Source organism: Lissotriton helveticus, chromosome 7 (assembly GCF_964261635.1).
Source record: "Lissotriton helveticus chromosome 7, aLisHel1.1, whole genome shotgun sequence".
NCBI lineage: Eukaryota > Metazoa > Chordata > Amphibia > Caudata > Salamandridae > Lissotriton > Lissotriton helveticus.
The window spans coordinates 979665326-979682408 of NC_136068.1; the positions used below are offsets into that span (position 1 = coordinate 979665326).

Consider the following 17083-nt stretch of genomic DNA (forward strand, 5'->3'; position numbering starts at 1 on the left):
CAGGAGCAATGGTCACAAGCTACAGGCGGTTGGGAGGATCTAGTGGTTGTAACGCACGCAGTGCAGAAGGAGATGGCATGGTGGACCATGGAGAACATAGCAAGGGGAAAGCCTCTAACGCCCCCAACGCCAACAGTGACCATCACCACAGACTCATCCCTGAAGGGATGGGGCGCTCACATGGAGGAGCTCAAGGTGAGGGGACTGTGGACGCCAACAGATGCGGCAAAGCACATCAATTACCTAGAACTGAAGACAATCTTCCTTGCACTGAAAGCCTTTCAAACAAGACTGTACAAACACAAGGTGTTGATACAAACAGACAACACCACTGCGATGTTCTACATCAACAAGCAGGGGGGCACACAGTCAGCCCCGCTTTCAACGCTGGCGCAGGAAATATGGAGATGGGCCATCCCTCTCAAGATAGACCTGCTAGCCATACACCTACCAGGGAAGGACAACATACAAGCCGATTGGCTCAGCAGGCAGACATCGGCATCCCACGAGTGGGAGCTCATTGCTCAGGAGACAAGGTACCTGTTCGACAGATGGGGGACACCATCGGTGGACCTATTTGCAACACGCCAGAATGCAAAATGCCAAAACTTCGCATCCAGGCAGCCCGAGGAGGGGTCACTGGGGAATGCCCTATGGATAGATTGGTCAAGGACATTTGCTTACGCCTTTCCCCCGATACCACTGATGCACAGGGTGCTGAGCAAGTGCAGAGCGAGCAACATGACACTGATACTGGTCGCACCACAGTGGGCGAGGCAGACATGGTACTCGCAGATCATGGAGATGACACAGTGTGCACCCCACAGATTCAGCAGGCGGAAAGACCTACTCTCCATGCAGAACGGAGAGGTACTACATCCAGAGCCAGAGAGCATGAGCCTAGTAGCGTGGCTCCTGAGGACATAGAGTTCGCACATTTGAGACTACCAGAAAGCACCTTGAGGGTACTTCGGGAGGCACGAAGGCCCAGCACTCGGAAGTGCTACGTTGCGAAATGGAGAAGATTCACTATGCTGCAGACAGGAAAGACTCCACAATAAAATGAAGAGGGACTCCACAGTGCTAAGGTACCTGACGCACTTGCTAGAGAAGAACCTTAGCTCATCCTCCTTGAGAGTTCACTTGGCAGCGATAGTCGCCTACACAAGGGGAGAAACGTGCAGGAGCTTCTTCACATCACAGGTGGTGAAGAGATTCCTAGAAGGAGCGAAAAGGATCGCACCACCCAAGCGGGTGCCGCCACCTGCATGGAACTTGAACACAGGCCTAACGGAACTCATGAAAGAGCCCTTTAAACCACTTCACAAGGCCTCCCTAAAGATGCTAACTATGAAAACAGCTTTCCTGGTTGCAATAACGTCCTTACGCAGAGTAAGCGAGCTTCAAGCGCTGATGCTACAAGAACCCTACATACAAATACACAATGATAGAGTTGTGATGAGGACTGACCCACACTTCATGCCGAAGGTGGTATCCAAATTTCACATGAACCAGTCTATACAGATACCGAGTTTTTTCCAAAAACCAACAACAAGCGCAGAGCGAGCTCTGCACACCCTGGACGCCAGAAGGGCAGTCATGCACTACATTGAAAGGACAAAGGGACACAGGAAAACAAAACAGTTTTTTGTGTCATTCGCAAACAGCTTCATGGGGAAAGCTGTAACCAAAAAGACCATTGCACGATGGATCGCACAGACAATTCAACTCTGCCACAAGCGTGCAGGACAAGAACTGGCAGAGGGGACACGTGCCCACTCCACCAGGAAGAAGGGCGCTACAATAGCCTTCCTGGCTAACACACCCATAGAGGACATATGCCTGGCGGCAACATGGGCTTCGGTGCACACGTTCACGAAGCACTACTGTGTGGACATACAAATGAACAAGGAAGCTCAAGTTGGACAGAAGGTGCTACGGCACATATTCAACACCCAACGCTCCTCTTCCACCCAGCCGCCACAGAGATGAGAAACCACTACAAAATCTATGCACAGCATAGTGAATCCAGAAAGATTCACGCTGCAAAACGAATAGTTTTCTTACCTGTCGGTGTAGTTTTGCAGCTTGAAGATCTTTCTGGATTCACTAGCGAACCCACCCACCTCCGCCAGAAAGATGAGGCTGGAGAGAGAAGAGGTGGTTAACTAAAGAAAGGACTTTAAAAGTACAAAGCGGTGAAATACCAACTAAATAGAACATTGCCATTACTTCGGAAACGAAAGAAACACGGAAAAAAAGAACCCGAAGATGGCGCCCAAGAGTGGGAGCTTCCGCAGGAAGCATGCCGACGTCACCGGAAATACACCCAAGGGGGTATGACGCCGACGCCCACCTGGGCTAAGAAAAAAAAACAAAGAAAAGACTACGAATCCGGACCCAACCACAAGACCGCGGAATAATGCACAGCATAGTGAATCCAGAAAGATCTTCAAGCTGCAAAACTACACCGACAGGTAAGAAAACTATTCGTTACCGCCAATCCGGTGTTCTGTCGCCTCCGCGGGGCTCTCCCTCAGGCATGGGAGCCCGAGTCGCCACTGCTCCTCGGACCAGGAACTCCGTGGGCGCGGGCTTCGCGCACAAGACGGAAGTCACGCCCCCACGCTAGGTTTCATTTTCGAGTGCGCGTGCACATATTGCAGTCATTGGCCATTTTAAGAAGGGCTCGCTCTCCTGTTCAGCAGCTCTGTCGCTCTGCTTTCGTATCTTATCACGGTAAAGTAATGTTCAGCACAGATTATATGTATATGTCAGGGGACCTCCACACTGATTGTCGGATCGCAACACACAGGAATTTAAGTTAAATATTATGCCTCTGCCTTTGTAAGCATTTTATTTGGAAAGCAAATCCTGAAATACTGAATGCAGAAAGTGACATTTTATTCAGAATCCAAGTGTAGGATGTCCCTCTGAGATTAGAGACATGATTTCCAATGACAGGAGTTCCTGATTTAATCTTAAAGGTGGCATTGCTTTGATTAACATTGTTTTAAAGGATGGCTTTAATGCATGTTTGGTTTGTTTTCAAAACTTTTGAATGGTGTGCCCGTGCCCTGAGGTGCATCATCAGAGCTGTGTGAATAATAACAGCTGTGAGCCCTTGCGTGAGGTGCATCATCAGAGCTGTGTGAATAATAGCAGCTGTGAACCCGTGCCGGAGGTGCATCAGAGCTGTGTGAATAATAACAGCTGTGAACCCGTGCCTGAGGTGCATCATCAGAGCTGTGTGAATAACTCAGTCAGCCCCGTGAGTGAGGTGCATCATCAGAGCTGTGTGAATAATAACTGCGTCGCCCCGTGCGTGAGGTGCATCATCAGAGCTGTGTGAATAATAACAGCTGTGAGCCCATGCGTGAGGTGCATCAGAGCTGTGTGAATAACAGCTGTGAGTCCCGTGCATGAGGTGCATCATCAGAACTGTGTGAATAATAACAGCTGTGAGCCCGTGCCTGAGGTGCATCATCAGAGCTGTGTGAATAATAACTGCGTCAGCCCTGTGCGTGAGGTGCATCATCAGAGCAGCTGTGAGCCCGTGCATGAGGTGCATCATCAGAGCTGTGTGAATAATAACTGCGTCAGCCCCGTGCGTGAGGTGCATCATCCACATTGCTCAGGTCATCCAAATTCCTGCACTCTGTACCACACTGCTTTCAAGAACAGCAAACTCTTGCACACACTCGGACTGCTCACCAATTCAAAGTTTGCTAAAAAAGTTATGCAACGATTTGTCATACACAATGCCAATAACTCAAATTTTAATGCTGCGAGACCTATTGCATTGTAAATGCTTGTTGAAATTTATTGAGAGACTATTTTCTTCTACGTAGACCTCTAGGCAGTTCAGGAGATGTTGCAGGTCGACTGCCGTGTGGCTGAGTAGGACTACGTCGTCCGTGTAAAGTAAATTGGATAGTGGGGAGCCCCCTAATCTGGATGCGTGTGAATTACAGTTGTTAAGTACCAAAGTTAAGTCTGCCACGAATAGGTTGAATAACATGGGGGCCACCACGCAGCCCTGTTTTAGACCTTTTGATGTTTTGATTTTTCTTGAGTGGTGCTTCCCTGAGCCCAATTTGACTTGAACCCAGGTGTCGGAATGTAGGAGCATGATCATTGATAGAAGGTTATTAGGGATGCCCCATCTGGCTAACTTAGACCACAGTTTGGGCCTCTCCATGTTGTAAAACGCGGCACTGTAGTCAATAAAGCAGACCCTCAGGTGGTTGAGACGTGGTGAAGCAAGACCCCGGGCTCCAGCCATCTTGAAGAGGGGGAGCCCTGCCCAATCACAGCTATGCTCCTGCCCCCCTCCCACAGGAGAGGAGCAGGCTAGGGGGTGTACCCACCCCGGGACGGACCTATTGGTGCCTGCCCTTGCCCTACCTGTAACGCCCCTAAATTCAGTATTTAGGGGCTCCCTGAACCTTCCTTCCTCAGATCCTGATACCAAAAGAAGAAGATTGAGAAGAAGACCCGCCGCGCAGCTGCTTACTACAGGACGACAACAACTGACTTGGCCCCAGCCCTACCGGCCTGTCGATCCTGGAACCTTCTCCTGCCTAAAGCTCGGCGACTCCTGCGGACAGCAACCTTTGGACACCCAGAGGACCTACCTGCCTTGACCCTCCTAAAGACTGGGACTCCCATCAGCAGAGGCTCTGCTGCAACAACCCCCCTGGTGCCAGCCAGGTAGCTCCGGACCAGCCTACTCTGCACCCGCCGAGCCCGGCTGGCCCGAGAGATCCAAGACCATGAGGACGTTTCCTGGCGACTGGGACCTGAAGTCCAGTGCCCAAAGACCCTCCTCGATGAACCAGACGACGTCTGCAGACTCAAACAGGGGCCCCCCCAACCGCGACCAGCTGAGGGTAAGCTTTTCTGACACCCCGGCGCCGTACAGCCCCCTGTGCCTCCCTTTGGGGTACCTACCTGTGCTCCAAGATCCCAACTTACCTCTCTACGTGCTGGTCCCCCCTGGAGTCTCCGCCCCAGAGCCTGCAGCATTTGTTCCCTTTTCTCCTTTTCCATTGGATTACATTGAGCGCCCGACGGCTCAAAAGCACCCTGCACCAAGCCGCCCGAGTACCGCTGGCTGTGCCAACTTTGTCCTGTCCTGCTTCCCCCTTTGTCCTAAGCAAGTGACCAGGAGCCCAGCTCCCACAGCCGCGTGGACTGCTAGCCAGCAGCCACCAACCGGAGGCCCCCTGTCCCCCATTAGATAACATTGGGCTTAACTACCTCTGCACCCGGCCGCCCCTGCACTGCTGAGGGTGAACCAACTGTACCTACCCGACACTGGGGGACCCCCGAGTCTATGCCCAGAACCACAACTTCACCAATCGAGTACTCACCAGGAAACCGGTAACTCACTTACCTGCCATTGAATAACATTGACTTATTTGACTCGAAAAATCTTCTAAGTGTCTACCTTTGAAAACAAAAATATTCATATAAAATCATCCAAATTCCTAATCACCTGTGATCAGGAGAGGAGTCCGTACTGTACCCTGTAACCCAGTACTGAACCGCAAAAGTAATCCCTAGCGGGTTTACTAGAAACTTGTATTTTGTCCATAGGAATCCATTGTCTGCTTTTCTATGACATTTCTACGAAGTGTCTACTTTTGAAAACTAGAAATATTCGTTAAAAATCATATGAAATACTGACACGTAATTACTTACCTGTTTTGAGTTGAGACCCCAGTGCTGGCCCCAGGAGACAAGTACTGGATTACAAAAGTAACAAGATCGTACTTTACCGGCAACCTGAATTTTCTCCCATTGGATAACATTGCCAGATTTCTGTTGAAAACTTTCTACGTGTGAACTTTTAAAATAGCTTTTTATTCCTGAAAAATCACCACAATACCTAAAATGTTTTTGCTAAAATGTTTTCAGCTTAGACCCCAGGACTGAACCTAGGAGCCAGTCCTGGAATTACCAAAGTAATCTACAAAGTACTCAACTGTGTTTATATAAGGAAATCCATTGAGCTCAATGCTAAATTGTGTGTAGAATTGTGTTGCCTACTGCAACCCCTGTACCTATTATCTTTACAAAGTTTATTGCCTTTCTGCAAAATACTCATCTGAGACCTCTCATATTGAGAACAGTATGTTTTTGATACCTGTTGCTTCTAGAAATAAAACCACTTAATCTTTTGATATAAAAACAATTGGCCAGGAGTTCAGTATTTGAGTGTGTGAAACCTTTTGGTGACTGAGTGTGTACAACAAATACTTTACACTGTCCTCTGGTACTGCCTTACTGCTCGACCAAGCTACCACTTTAGAGAGTAAGGTCACACCTGGCTTTAACCTCTGTTATACCTCTGGGGTTTGTGGACTCTATATACACACTGTACCTGGTCCAGTATATATAGAGCCTCTTTCTCACAAGCACCAACTCACAATCAGTGCAACGCCACCTCAGTATCAACACAGCACCACCAGCACAGCCACACCTCAGCAAAAGTGCAACCCCCACCTCAAATTCAGCACCAATGCAGCACCACTACATCAGGGATTGCTCCCTCCGCATCAGTGCATCATATCAGCACAGAATCGGCACATCATCACTCGGCACCACCTGAGCACCAGCTCAGCACCAGCTCAGCACCACATCTCAACATCACGCAGCACCATCTGAGCACCAGCTCAGCACCACCATGTCAACATCACTCAGCATCATCTGAGCACCAGCTCAGCACCACCATCTCAGCACCACCTCAACACCACAGCAACACCAACACAGCATCTCCTCAACATCACTAAATTGTTTCCAAATGCATGGCAGTGGTGGCGGCACACCTGAGAAAGAACAAGGTGTTTGTCTACCCGTACCTGGACAACTGGCTGATCAAAGCCTCCACCTTCCAGGAAGCACAATTGCATTTCAACAGGATGACTGTTCTGTTGAGCCAACTGGGTCTGCACATCAACATGTCCAAGTCTGTTCCGACTCCTGTTCAGTGTCTGCAGTACTTGGGAGCCTCCATCAATACTCTCCGAGCAAGCGTATGTCCTTCGGAGGAGCGACGCTTATCGATCATTCGGAAGGCTCCGACTCTCATGTCTGTTTCATCAACGACTGTGAGGACAGTGTCATCTCTCCTGGGGTCGATGGCTTCTTGCGTCTTCCTTACACCACATGCACGCCTCCACATGAGACCGCTGCCGGAATGTCTGGAGGACCAGTGGGACCAGAAACGAGGGAGCTGGGAGGACAAGATCACACTGTCCCAGCACGCTCAGCAGTCACTGAAGTGGTGGTGTTCAGCAGAGAATCTCCTCAAGGGGCTTCCATTCCACAAGGACATTCCAATACAGACCATTGTGACAGTTGCTTCTCTCCAGGGCTGGGGAGCGCATTCGGACCATCTGCAGATCCAAGGAACTTGGTCCCAGGCGAAGTCCACGTACCATATCAATTTTCTGGAACTCAGAGCTGTTCAGTTGCCCTGAAGGCCTTTCATACGTCCTTCCAGACCAGCTCCCTGCTTGTGCAGACTGACAATACGACCACAATGTATTACCTCAACAAGCAGTGAGGCTCGATCGTGCACACTGTCTCAGGAAGCGCAGGCGATCTGGCACTGACTGCTAGCCAGAGGACTGACGATAACGGATACCCATCTACCAAGTGTGCAGAATGCTCAGGCGGACGCACTCAGCAGGCTCGTTCAGGAGAACCACGAGTGGGTTCTAAACAACGAGGTGCTAGGAAACATCTTCGAAAGATGGGACACTCTAGACGTAGACTAGTTTGCCACTGCCGAAAACAGCAAAATGCAGAGACTTCGCCTCCAGGTTTTACCAACCGGGGACTCTGGGGAATGCGCTATGGATCAGCTGGTCGAACAGCTTTCTGTACGCTTTTCCACCCATTCCCCTGATTCCGGCAGTGCTCATCAAGCTGTCTCAATCCAGAGCGCGAATGATCCTCATTGCTCCGGAGTGGCCTCGACAGTGGTGGTTCACAGACCTGCTTCACCGGTCTCTCCAAACCCATCTGCGGCTTTCATGTCGGCCGGACCTTCTAACGAAGTTTGGGGGCAGATGGTGCACCCCAACCTCTCATCATTGTTTGGTGGCATGGCTCCTCAGATAGTACAATATGGACACTTGAACTTGCCTAACAACTGTATAGAAATACTTAAGGAGGCTAAAATGCCATCCATCAGGACTTCCTATGCCTACAAGTGGAAGAGGTTCTGCATTTGGTGCACATCCAAGAACGCTGACCCTACTTCCTGCAAGGAATATGTCATTCTTCCATACCTCTTGCATGTAGCTCAATCTGGCCTTAATTTCCATTCTATTAAGGTTCACCTCGCAGCATTAACTGCATATAGGAAATGCCCTTCACAAACATCCTTTTTCCAGATACCTGTAATTAAAGATTTTTTGGAGGGTTTGAAGAAGGTGTTTCCCCCAATTAGGCGTCCTTCGCCTTCATGGGAGCTGAATGTGGTGCTGTCCAGGTTGATGAAGGAGCCTTTTTTAGCCTATTCATAAGGCTTCTCTGCAACATTTGTCCTGGAAGGCGGCTTTCCTTGTGGCTATAACATCAGCGCGCAGGGTGAGTGATATTCAGACTTTTTGTCAAGAGCCCTATACAGTATTTCATGCTTCCAAGGTTGTCATGAGGAATCACCCTAAATTTCTCACTAAAGTGATATCTGATTTCCATGTCAACCAGACGATCACATTACCGAAGTTTTTTCAACATCCCTCCTCTCCGGCTGAGAGGGCCCTTCATTCACTGGATGTGAGGCGGGTGTTGAAATTTTACTTAGATAAGACCAAGGACATTCGTAGGTCAGATCCGTTGTTTGTGAATTACGGTTCAATGAGGACTGGCCTTGCCACCTCCAAATAGTCCATATCTAGGTGGATTGTGTCCTGTATACAACTATGCTACCAGAAGGCTAACAAGACTCTAGGGAGTAATCCTAAGGCTCATTCAACTAGAGGCAAAGCGGCTACTACGGCTTTACTACGTAACGTTCCCATTGCAGACATCTGCAGGGTGGCTACGTGGAAGTCTGTCCACACATTTGCGAAGCATTACTGCCTGGATTCTGATGCCAGGGACAGATGCGCAAGTTGGGCAGGCTTCACTGAGGAATTTATTTGCTCAGTAAGGAATTTTTCTTCCACCGCTGGATTTGGTTTTGGGATGGGCTTGCCATTCTATTCACAGATTATGAGTAAACACAGAGATCCCCTACTACAGAAGGAGTAGTTTCTTACCTGTAACTCCAGTTCTGTAGTAGGAGTATCTCTGTTATAGTCCCAAGCGACCCACCCTCCTCCACCGGTGGAAGTATGTTTTTTTCCTGGATTCTACAGGCCTGGCTTTAAGAGACCTTCAAAAAGAACTGAAAGTAACTTGCCTTTGGCTGTGCATCATGGGATACCGAGGGTTTCTGTAGGGTTCCTTAAAGGCACGGTATCCCTTTTCCAGACACATTACGGCAGCCTATGAGGCTTGTCTGTCTAACCCTTCCTCTCTATCATGCAAAGGGTTTTTGTGAAGGGGAGTTTCTATATGTGTGGTGAAACTCTGTAAAATGTGTAAAATTTTATATTATTTGGCTATCCTTTTCACTTCAGGATGAAGTGCTGACCAATGTAGCCTTGTTAATGTCAGGCTGCATTATTGGTCTTTAATTTTGAGGAACACACCATCTAAATACTAAGTCGTGGTGTGAGCGGCCGCTGTAGTGAGAGAACGCAGCAGCTCTCTGTACTCGCTGTTGCTCTTCTGAGTTACACTGGCATATTCCCCTTTTAGTTGGCCTGGGGGGGCCAGCAGGCACAGCAGATTCAGGAAAGTTGGTGTCTGTCTGCTGGGCGAGACTGCATGTTACATCACTTCCCGCTGACTGGCACAGCATCTTTGCCGGTTTTAGTATTCCTTGCTGACTGGCACAGCTTATTCTCCACATGGTGCGCAGTTGGTGGTTAATATTCCATTGAGCATTTCTTCCCTGACTGGCACAGCTTTGTTTTACAGGTTGCAGCTTCTCAAGACTGAATACAACTGAACTTAAAAATGTTATTGATAGTTTGAAAAAGCAAATTACCACCTGTGTTATCTTCAAGTTCTGCTAATTTGTAGCAGCTTGGGTCTTCTTACAACTTTATTCTCTTCATTTTGAGATGGTCCTTTAGAGGTGAGGTTTCCTGGTATATTGTTTGTCATAGTAAAAAAAAAAGGGGGGGCGTTGTGTGGAGGATTCTTGTGTTAGAACAGAGATGGAAGCATATTAGGTCTGACTCAAATGTACATACAATTGCGCCATTTGTTGTACATTTACACTAGTGCCATAGGGTATTATGGCATCAACCAGTATTAATCAACCTCCTCCATTTCTCAGTGAGGAAGGTGAACCCATAATACCGTGGAAAGAATGGGAGAACATTTTTGTCTCGTGTTGGTGGTGAGAAATTCTCTTCTTTAAGGATACAGCATATTTTGTTGCATAACTTGGGACTATAGGGGGGAAAGGTGTATGGAAATCTCATTGACTCAAGTAGTGATTCAGATAGAGAGGAAAGTCAAGAGGATGTATATCTCCTTGCTCTATTTAAATTTGAGAGCCGCTTTGGTCAGAAAATTAATATGGTGTTAGAACGTCACCATTTGTTTTCGGAGAGTTCACGGTAAAAATGAGTCGCAAGTTATGTAGCAGTTCTAAGGGGTTTGGCCAATGTATGTGATTTTGGTACTTTGAGTGATTCCTTAATCGGGGACCAATTTGTCCACTGTACCAACAATCACAAAATACAAAAAACGTTATTGCCTGGAAATCCAGATTTAAAAGTAGCTATTGAAATTGCTAAAAGTGTTGAGCATACAGCAGAACGAAAGAAATTAAACTAGGCAATGTATCAGACACGGACAGAAAAAAATAAAAGCGGGTTTGATGACGTCAGGAAAAATGAACTCAAATGTATTCGTTGTGGAAATTTTTATCCTTTAGCCTACAATCTGTGTTGTCATGTCTGGTACATCATATGTAGGAAATTCAAAAAAAGGGGCCGTTATGCCAGACTATCTAAAAACCTGTCTGTGGAAAAAGAGTGTGAACTATATTGGGAATAACCGTGATCATGAAAGGAAATTTGTTTTTCTATATTGGTAAAGATGATGTAAGTAAGGAGTCTTCTCCTCCTACATGCATTACATCTTTGGACGTGGAGGAATTTAAAGTATTTGCAGACCCATGTTCCCCACACACGTTGATTGATTAATAAAATGCTTAGGGATAAGTTCAAGGAGCCTGAGTTGTCAACCCGATATTGAACGTGGGTGTTACAATAAAGACCCCATTCCTTTGGTAAGTATGTTGACCATGAAAATCACTTTTAAGGACAGATCCACTGTGGCCAAGGTGTGTTTAACTAAAAGAGGATACAAGTTATTGGGTTTGGCTCATCAAAGGAATCTGGGAAATGTGTTGGACCCTAACAATGAGGATGCTGTTTTGTCGCTGGATATATCCAGAAGGTGTGATCTCAAGGCATTATATGAGGAGTTCCCTGCAGTATTTTCGGAAAAAGTGGGTCTTCTAAAAATATTTCAGCATAAGATTACGGTGAAGGACAATGCTATACCGATGGTACACAAGGTTAGGCAAATTCCTCATCTCAAGCAGGAGCCACTCAAAGATTAATTGAATAAACTGGTAGCCCAAGGTATAATAAAACCTATTGACAGTTCATTATGGTTGGTGCTGATTGAGGTAACGCAGAAGGTGGGGGTAGAGGTCTGCGTCTCTGTGTGGACTTGAGACTTAAACGCCAATATATGGGTTGATAGATTTCCTTTGCCCAGGATAAACAACTTAATTAGTGTAATTGGCAAGGCAGAAGTTTCCAGTGTCATTGACTTATCGTCTGCTTACCACCAGATTGAACCGCATCGGATTCCAAAGCACTTGCATAATTTATCACACTGTCTGGTGCTTACCGGTTTTGCCTTATGCCGTTTAGCCTAGCGGCTGCGGTATTTCAGAGTTATGCAAAATGTGTTGAGCAGAATCAAAAATGTTCTATGTTTTCAGGGTGAAATGTTGATTTTCGGAGATTCAGAAGCACACCATTATGAAACATTCATGTGTGTGTGTATATGTATGTATGTATGTATGTGTGTATATATATATATATATATATATATATTGCTGTATATTGGTTTGCCCCGTTTTATTCCTCTTACCTTTATTACCCTGTTCCCTTCCATCCTTGGTATCTTCCACATTCCATGACTGTTGGAAAGAAAAATATCCACCATCTTGTGTGTAGTGAAATTAGGAACTCTGGGAAAGGACGATACTCACCCCACACAGGAAGTTGCCATCTAGGGGGTCAAGTGACCACAGGGTAAGTAGCCCATTGACTACTCCCCTACACTACCTTTAACACCATTAAATTGGGTATTTAGGTGGCCCCCTGACACCAGGAAATAAGATTTGTCTGCCTGAAGAAGAAAGGACAAAGAGCCCACGATGTGAGAACTGATTAACAGCAACTGACTTGGCAATTTGCATGCCTCATCCAGAAAGTGGTGGCACCGTTAAATGCTGTGGAGGAGCGACCCACAACTTCAGCTGGCCAGCAAAATCTCCCTTGCAGCAGAGTTGCTTCCATACATTCTGCTGGCACCAAAAGGGCCGACAACAAGAGCATCTGCCAGCGCGACCCCTGCAAGACAAATCCTCACTGCACACCCATCCCGAGTTGCTGTGAACTGATGGTGCCCCTGAGGCACAGATGCCCTCAAGATTCCCCCGCCCCCCTCACTTGGGCTCCACCAGACTGGCCCCCCAATACCTGCCTGCAGCCTTTTTTTGCAGCAACCGAGAGATCTTTTAGACTGCTGACTGCTGACTCCTGAAGACACCACCGCGCTAGAGCCCCACACCCTGAGGAGAAGTGGATCAATGTTGCCCACGGGGTTCTGAGACCCTCCACAGGTGAACTCACCTTTGGGTTTGGCTGGACTGGTAACCCAGTCCCCTCCTGCAGCCTGTTTTTGCTGGCAACGAAAAATCATGAGTGCCTCCTGCAGTGCGACCCTGCCAGAGAAAGCACCACTGCACAAGAGCCCACCCAGCCCTAATTCCAGTGGGCCAATGCTGTCTCTGCGTGCCGGAGATCCCCAAGGACTGAGCCCCCCTGTGGGTTTGCCCGGACTACCCAACCCTCGTCCTTGTTTGTACCCTCTTTTGAACCGGACTGTTCCCCATTGATTTAAACGGGGCACCTGATGCTGTAATGCATCTCTGCAACTGAACTCCCCAGAGCCGACCACGGTGACCTGTTGGTGCTGCCTTGGACCTTGCCACATACTCAACTTACATCCAGAAGGACCATCCCATAAGTCGTTGCTAAGTACTGGTAGGCAGTAGGATTCATTCTTATAGGATAACATTAGAGCTTTACCTATTCAAGTGCAGGTGTATTTCTGTATAGTGCAAAACCGTGATAACTCACAGAATGCAAGTGTATTTCTGTATACTTTCATGACTATATCTCAAAAGAAATTACTTACCCAATTGCAAAGTTCTTGGTGTTAAAAAAAAAAAATATTTTTATTTTATTGTTGTACATTAGTGTGATTCTCGACCCGCTGGATTTGAACAACTTTAGGCCGATTTCCCTTCTGCCAAGTACCAGCAAGTTGGCTGAAAAATGTATCAACGGCCAGCTGTCTAACTACCTGGAATCAAGCAAATCACTCAAGCCCTCACAGACTGGTTTTCGCCCGGGTCAGGGCACTGAGACGGCGATGGTTGCAGTAGTCGAGGAGGCCAGGAAGATCATCGACGCAGGAGGATCAGTGGCAGTGATCCTCCTGGACCTGAGTGCGGCCTTTGATACCGTCAACCCCCATACGCTGGTTCAACGGCTCAGGGAACTGGGCATTTCCGGACTTGCACTGTCCTGGCTGAGATCTTTTTTACACAACCGCTCCTTCCAGGTGGCGGAGGGCAACTACATCTCCAGAGTGACCCCAATACACTGCGGAGTCCCGCAGCGCTCTTCATTGAGCCCTACGCTCTTCAACGTGTATATGTCTCCCCTTGAAAAAATTGTCGCTCCCTATGGAATTAAACTGTTGACCTACGCTGACGACACTCAGCTCGTCGTATCCCTAAACCAAAAGGACAACACTGCCACCGATTTGTATTCCTGCTTTAGGGATATAACTAGCTGGATGGACAGGTCCCAGCTAAAATTGAATAGCGACAAAACAGAGATCCTGGTCATGGGCAATCAGTCCCATTATTGTCCAGAGACTCTGTTGCCCCCTTGAATGGGTACACCTCCCATCCCAAAGTCTGACATCAAAAGCCTTGGGATTTATTTATTTATTTATTCATTCAGAGTTTTATATAGCGCGGACAAGATCTTTACAGATATCAGAGCGCTTCACAGAAACAGGGGGTGACGATAGCATGAGGGTGACGCGACATAATATTGGTTGCAATATAAACTTCAGTAGCATGATCGGATAGCAGTCATGTTCTAATAAAATGTCAGTAAACAATCAGATAAGCGAAAATAAAAGACGATACTGAGTCTTTCATACAACTACGATAAAAATCAGGAGAGCTTATGCTAAAGGGATGGCTTATGCCAGTATCTAAAAGTTACAGGGAGCAAGGGGAAGGGGCCTCGATATACAGTAGGCTAACATGAATAGTCTAATAATAGATATTTAGTGAGTAGCATAAAAGGATCGACTAACCAACATGGAATTGTGGCAACAAGAGGAATAAACAAATCTAGATCATGCAAAATATGACATTATTTGACATTAGACAAACATGAAACCAGTAATACCCAAGCGGCACGAAAGTCTCGGAGGAACAGATATTAAAGTTCAGGTGAGCTTAGCCATGAGGATGGCTTTCACCTCTTTCTTAAAGAAGGCCGAGGAGGAGATAAGCCTGGTTTTAGGAGGGAGTGCGTTCCAGATCCTCTGCGCCATTCCTGAGAAGGAGCGTTTGTATGTTTTTTCCTTCCGGAATCTGCGAGGTTTCAAGAGTAGATTTTTTGTACTTCTATTGGATCTCGACCCTCCTGATATAGTTAGCTTTTGAGTGAGGTAGTTAGGTGCATTGTGGTGTACAGCCGCGTGTGTCATCACAGCAATTTTCAGTTGTATTCTGGCTTCAAAGGGCAGCCATTTCAGAGATTTCAAGTCAGGGGTTATGTGAGAGTGTTTTCTTGAGCCCGTAATGAGTCTCGCGGCAGGGTTCAAGGCGGCTCTTAGGGGTGCAGTTGTTGCTAGAGGGAGACCACTGAGGGTCACAATTCCATAGTCTATGCGGGGGATGACGAGGGCTTGTACTGCATTTTGGAAGTCTTTGGCTGGGAGGAAGGGTTTCAACTTTCTCAATGTGTTGATTTGGAAATTAGCTCCTTTCGTTGCTTTGCTAATGTGCTGTTGCATGTTGAGCTTTGCGTCAAGTGTGATACCTAAGGATTTCGCGGAGTCCAAGATAGTGGGCCGGACATTGAGTGCTGTTAAGTGGTTGAGCCAAAGTTGGGTGGTGGTAGATTTCGCAGGGGGTGCTATCAAAAGGAACTCAGTTTTCAGAGCATTTAGTTTGAGGTGGTTGTCGGCCAGCCACGATTGGGTCTTTATGAGAGTGTAGTTCAGGAGTTTGATATCATCCGGGGATTGTACCTTTAGGTAGAGTTGAGTGTCATCGGCATACATATGGAAGTATACATTGGATGCTTGGAGCAAGGAGGCAAGTGGTTCCATGATGAGGTTGAACAGTGTGGGTGAAAGGGAGGATCCTTGTGGAACGCCTAAGTCGACTGGCACAGGCGAGGACAACACATTGTTGATCTTGAACTTCTGAGACCGGTTATGTAGGAAGGAAGTGAACCATTTGAGAACTGGCTCTGGATCTGGATCTGGCTTGACCAAGATCTTACACTTAGTACTCAAGCAAGGAAAACAGTCGGAGCTTGTTTTGGTCTCCTCCGTACTGTCCGCAAAATCCTACCCCTCCTCCCCTTTCAGTCCAGGAAACTCCTGGTTCAGGGATTGATATTGTCCAGATTGGATTATGGGAATGCCTTCTACCTTGGGGGTACCGAAGAAAGTGACAGCTAAACTGCAGGTTGTGCAAAACACTGCGGCCTGGATCCTCATAGGCACCAACAATCGCTGTTCGGCCAAACCGGCTCTTAGAGCACTTCACTGGCTGCCAATACTAGAGAGAGTACATTTCAAGGCCCTTTGTATAACTCACAAAATTTTGCATGGTAAGGCCCCACCCATTCTTAAAGATCTCATTGCTCCCTACACAACCAATAGAACCCTTTGGTCTACGAACCTCCACCTGGCCTTGACACCTAGGATTAAGAGAGCTCGAGCCGGAGGCCGTCTTTTTTTCATATAATGCTTCCAAATTGTGGAATGCACTCCCTCTGGACATACATGCTCAACCCAATCTAGCCTCCTTCCGTAAACTCCTAAAGACTTGGCTGTTCACTTAACTCTCCTCATTTGTCCTCACCTGTTATCATCAGCGCTGGGACGCTCATGGGCAGCCATGCGCTCTAGAAATCCTTAAACATAAACATTCTCCTTTTTGAGTGTGTGTGTCACACAAATGTCTAACACGCCTCTCTGATAAGCCTAAGGCTGCTTGACCACACTACCCTGGATAGAGCACCATGGGATTGCTAGAGCAAGTACCTGTCCACTCATAAGGGATACCTAGACTCGTTACACACCATACCTCTTTGGTATACTATATAAAGAGCCAGCTTCCTACAGTCACTTTGTAGTTTTAGAAGAAAGGTCACCACAGTTCTTAACACAAAGCACCATAGTAATTTTCTTTTTTTAAAGCTCTGAGCATTTTTGTCTGGAGAAATTAAAAAAATTTCCAAGCAATTCTACACAAAATCAGCAGTTGATGAATTGTAATGTGTTAATGAGAAACAGTCCCAGCACGCTTTGCAGATTCTGTGGCGTGAGATTTTGCTTTGCACAGTTAGAATGCAATCTTCTTACCTTTAAT

At 47.1% G+C, this 17083-nt stretch overlaps 1 protein-coding gene across 6 annotated transcripts in view; it reads left to right on the forward strand.

Annotated features, from left to right (window-relative positions):
• TCOF1 (treacle ribosome biogenesis factor 1) overlaps positions 1-17083 on the forward strand; it is a 402392-nt gene that overhangs the window by 162735 nt on the left and 222574 nt on the right. The gene's annotated exons all lie outside the window — the stretch shown is intronic.